Genomic DNA, 5,481 nt, shown 5'->3' with positions numbered 1-5,481 from the left:
ACAAACATAGATTTTCTTCCTCGAGTTCAAGCAAAAAATTCTACTTGTCACTGAAATGACAAAGAAGATAAATTTTAAATAAGGTAATAAATACCAAGTAATTTATATTGAGCTTTTTAACATTTGAAGAAAAAAGATACACTCTCTACCCAGATCTGATTCCTCGATCTGCCACAAACTTTAGACATTCTTCTGTTAGCTTACTTATTGTACGTATTACAGGCAGAAGAACCAAGCAGTTAAGAGCTAGTACGTCTATATAATCTATTATCCAAACCAGAGCACTTCTGAGAGTGAATAAAGTCACAACAATTACATTGGGACAACAGAAGTAACCTGGGACCATCCCAGGCAAACTGAGACATACAGTCACCCTATTAAAAGCTTGTGCTCTGGTGTCAGAATTTGATGGTGGGCAGGGAGAAATAATTAAAGGTTTGGAATAGTGTTGTTAAATGACCATAACTTCAGGAAGCTTAGTACAGAAGTGGGTTTGGGCTGGAATGGACCAGACAGACATCGAGGAGAGAAAGCCCAAGAAAACATTCTTATGGCACTAGGAAAGAAATAACAAGAGGCCAAGCTAGGACGGTGGAAATGAAAAGAGAAAGCCTATATAAGAGACCAGGCCATTAAAGAAGTCAGATAGATAGGTTGTAATACTAGTCTAAGTAGTTAGAAAATATTAAATACACCTTAAGGGACTTGACAGGTAAATGGCAGGCATAGCAGAGCACCTGATAAGAGGAAAAACCAAGGGAGCTCAGACTCTAGGGCAAAAGCCATTTGCTCCCTATCTCTTCTCATACTTCCTGTTTGCATCAGTGCCAGGCTCACGGGGGTGTGCTTCATTCCAAGGAGAGCTGGAGCCCCCCACAGACCGCTCGATGCAAGGCACAGGTAAGCCAAGAGTTTCCTTCACCGGGAGGGTAATAAAATGACACCAACAATTGCTCCAGACACCACTTGGTGGCACTAGTACCCTGAAATGATTGAAATGCAACCTGCCATTCTTGATCTTAAGCTGGAAACCTTGGACTCTTAAAAGGTCTAGCCAACCCTCAAGTTCAATTTCTTCCATGATTATCTGACTTCTTCCAGAACTTTCACATCCTCCTTTATCTCCATCTATGGAGATATGTGTTATTTTAATGATCTCTCATTATTTCAAAAATTCCTTTGTATGCATATACACATATAATTTACATAAATGTGACCACCTCTTTCAACCACACTTTTCTTATGTAACCTTACCTACCACCACCATAATTCCTCCCACCCCTTCTAGACGATCCATCTTAACAGCCTAGAATACATCCATCACCATCTAACCTTATACAAATGTGTGTATAGACAAAAGAGATATATATAGAGAGAAATGTATGCCTATAAAAGTTTTTTTGATTAATGATTTAGAAAATGGACTCATAAAATGTACTCTTCTACACATCTTGCTTTTCTCCCTCAACAGTATCTTGTGGTAATCCTTCTAAGCAACGAGTATTGCTCCAATTCACTTTTTGGGGATGTGTTATGTAATATTCCATGGTATAGACATACATTAATTTATTCAACAACTGTCCCTTATTAAACGGTATTCGTTTGGTTTCAATTTTTTGTTGGTTTTTTCTTTTTTTTGCCACAATAAACAATCCTGCTGTTGAAATCCTGTGTTTATATCCTGTATGGTACAGCTCCTGTCTCCATGAGTTAAATTCCCCAACAGGGAAATGCTGGATTGAAGGGTAAGCATACACTTTCAATTTTAGGAAATGTTGCTAAATTTACGTCCAAAAAAAGCTCTTTAAAATCCTTATTCCCACCAGCAAAATGTGAATGACAGTGCCCTTTTCCTCACATCTCCACTAGCAATGTGTATTGTTGCTTTTTTCTTTTGCTGCTTGATGGATATAAAGTGACAACTTATCATTAATTAACTTTTTGTTTTCCCGGTTGGCTGTGATCTCAAGCATCTTTCCAGGTTTTTTTTTTAGCCATTTTCACCTGATTCTTCACAGCTTTTGCCCAAAGCAAGGATATTTTAATGGGATTTTTGCTTAGTAAAGAGGCTAGAAAAAATATTGCTAAAACATTAAAGAAAAGAGAAAAATAGGTTTTATCATGGTCACTATTATCTATATTTGATTTCTAACACTAAAAGCACTTGGGTGCTCAATTCGGCAGCACATATGCTAAAATTAGAACAATACAGAGAAGATCGCATGGCTTCTGCACAAGGATGACATGCAAATTTGTAAAGCGTTTCATAGTTTAAAAATACATACAAACATACATGCATGCATAAATACATACATAAAAGCACTGGGGTGCCAGAAAATAATCTTGTGAGTACTATTCAATTCTGGAATGTCTACTCTAAGGGCAGAACATGATTATTTCTCTCTTCATAAGGAATTGACTCACTGTTAGTGCTTTGTTTCTGACTGGACATTGTATTGCTGTATATGTTTAAGTAGGACTTGGTATTAAATAAAACCAGTCACATTTATTTGAGTGTCATTCAAAATACTGTTTAAAAAAAAAAAGAACAAAAATCAGTAGAGAAAGAAATTGTATTTTTAAGCTTCTAAGAAGATTTTATAAACAATGGAGCCCAGAGAACAAAAAAAGTCATAAAATGACTTGACAGTGTCCTTTTAAGTGAACATATGTGAGTTGATGCATCCATGTGTGTCCACATATGTCCTACATATGCACAGCCTGCTGCTAACCAACCAGATTGTTCGATGTGTATGTTTACTGTAAAACAAGCCGAAAGTGTTTGGTCTCTTTGTTAGAGAAACAGCTCATAATTTCAAGTATACAAACGTCAGTTGTTTCTCATTTCTTTTTTTTTTTTTCCAAGCCAAATGAGCTGTTGATGCCCAATTTGGCAGGATCCTAACTGAGGCTGACTCTTGGCCAGCTGCAGAAACCCGGTCCTGAAAGTTCAGGAAAATTTTTACAAGAATAAGGAGCTTTTCCTAATGGCTCCCTAAACCAGAGGAAGTTTCCTTAGAGCCTTAGCCAGCTTTTTCCCACTCAGTATCCCAAAGGATAATCACTAACATTGTTTTGGATACTAATGGATGGAGTTAGGGTGTGAAATGAGGGTCCTCCCTGACTTTGGTCAAATATTCTTCCAAAACCCACTGTTAACCGAAAACATCCTGGGGAGGTAGAGATTATTTCTGTGATAACAACTTTATCTATGAGTCCTCAGTATCTCATCTTTCATTTCAGCATTTAGACAGTGCTCTGCAGCTTAAAATGGTGAATGAAGTTTGGACAATTTCCAGTTGAAGATGGAGCCTTTGGATGGATTAGACCCCTACTTCTACAATCACAGCATTGAACCCAATTATCACTATCGGTATCCTCTACTACTCACATTAATATTCTCTGAATAGCAGGCTGTTGTGAAAAGAGCTCATGCTCTGGAGTGGAAGAGTCTGTCCAGTCCTAGCTCCATTGTTTCCTGGCTTTGTAGCCATAGTAACTTCATGCTTCCAACTTCAGTTTCCTTATCAGCTGTATGGAAATAATAATATGGATTTCCTAAGTTTCTGATGAAGATTAAATGAGATAACCTATATAAAGGATGATGCACAGTACTGGGGACACATTAAGTGCTAAATAAATGTGAATGCCCTTCCTCTCCATTTCTACTTTCCTCTCTCTAGTCCCTTCAAAGAGAGAGAGACCTGAGAACCAGGAGTATTTCTTGGTCAAGGAGATAATCCAAAAGTCCCCAATCCCAAGGATGGGGGGTTGGGGTAGAGGAGAGGCTGATTTCAACAGAAAAAATTCATTTAAAATGTTAAAAATAGCAAAAATAAAATGTTCTCTTTCGATATCATTGAGACTAGACCGATAAGTATGAGTATGTATTCATAAATGCATACCCATTTATTTAACACCTACTCTGTGTCTAGAATAGTGCTTGACAGAAGTGTCCATAAATACTTCTTAAATGATTGAATAAAGACCAAACCCTTAAAGCACCATCGTAATTTCTTCTCTGATGCTCAGTTTCCTGGGATTTATTTATTAGTGATGATTCTCTGCTTTTCAAAGTGAATGTCATAGTAAGGAAGAAGTATGGGTATCTGTTGTCACTGTCTTACTCAGCCCCTGAAAACAACCAGAAGCATCCCATCCTCCTTTTAGTCTGACAACACAGGCTCTTTCTACATCAAACCACCTCTCATTCCCTCTTTCCCTTCCTCCATTCAGCCTTTCAAAAGCTGTCCAGTATCTGGCCACAACTGAAAAATACAATTCCTCTTGCTGCAGGTGTCCATGTGCTTGGGGCAAAATGAGCCACTGTTGACAGTTGTAAAGAAAGGGAGAACAGCTGTTTGCATCTGGAGATGGGGTAAGAAAGAGAGAACAGCTGGTGGCAGCTGTGGCAGACAAGAAAGTAAGCAAGTTAGCAGCTGCTGGTAATTCAGAATCTACTAGACTGCCCGGAATAATTGAAATCCAGAAGAAGCATGTGAGACTCGACTTAACTGCTTTACTGTATCCTGCTCTTCATTAGATCCGACTTGTCCTTCATTAGAGACATTCCCATGATAGCCACATGAGGACTCCCAGTAGGAGTATCAGTCCCTCCTCCTCATCCATAACCCTTTGGAAAATCAAACCAAGAAAAGTAAAATGACACAAACGTTACTTCCAGTAAGCCCACGCTTATTTTTACAAGAAGGAAGCAGTCTATGGTTGACAAGGGAAGGAATGTCACCAGTGATGGATCTATCATAAGAATGGGCAAAAATAATTCTTTCTATATTACAAGAGATTATGGTCATTTTGATGATGATCCCACACTTCAGAATTCAGTAGGCTGACATAAAAACGTGATAACTTAAATGTAATATAAGCCTAGAAAAATACATTTTAAAACCCTGTCCGTGGTTTCAATGTTTCTTTTCTCATATGCATGTAATCCTGTGAATGTGTATACATAGGAATATTTCCCTCTATTTTTTATTTTTAATAAAAAGAAGAGAAAGACGTCTTTACATCATGCATCTGGTGACAAAATGTTTGGTTGGTTTTTGTGCTTCCCACTTCTAGTCATCTGGAATTCTAAGATAAACTGAGAGACCCAAAAGTATGTCATCTATTTCTCATCTTGTTCAACACAGAAGAAAAGCATCTCATCACTCCAATTTATAGAATTTCAGCTCTTTAGTTTCTAAGGTAAAGTTCAAGAGAAGAAAAAAGAAACTATCACAATGTTATATACTAATAAATTTTATACAACCGAATGCCCTCAAATAAAAGAATAATTAAGGAAATTATATGGTAAGCTATCTGTATTTACAGAAATGATAATTTTGCAGATAGTGATAGGGAAAATGCTTGTGATGTAGCATTCATGGAGAAGTCTGCTAAGATCATTCACACATTAAAAGTTAATGCAAAATATACACCATGATTGAAACTAAGGTAAAAGAATAGGCATAGGACAAT

At 37.3% G+C, this 5,481-nt stretch overlaps 1 non-coding gene across 1 annotated transcript; it reads left to right on the top strand.

The window, feature by feature from the left end:
• Nucleotides 1–2,168: 2,168 nt before the first annotated feature.
• On the top strand, nt 2,169–2,274 carry LOC118009067. The gene has a single exon (XR_004678801.1). It is a non-coding gene; the product is annotated as a U6 spliceosomal RNA (small nuclear RNA).
• Nucleotides 2,275–5,481: the final 3,207 nt, after the last annotated feature.

The sequence above is a fragment of the Mirounga leonina genome, unplaced genomic scaffold (assembly GCF_011800145.1).
Source record: "Mirounga leonina isolate KUSES-001 unplaced genomic scaffold, KU_Mleo_1.0 Mir_126, whole genome shotgun sequence".
In the NCBI taxonomy this organism is placed as follows: Eukaryota; Metazoa; Chordata; class Mammalia; order Carnivora; family Phocidae; genus Mirounga; species Mirounga leonina.
This window is presented reverse-complemented; position numbering and strand designations above follow the sequence as displayed.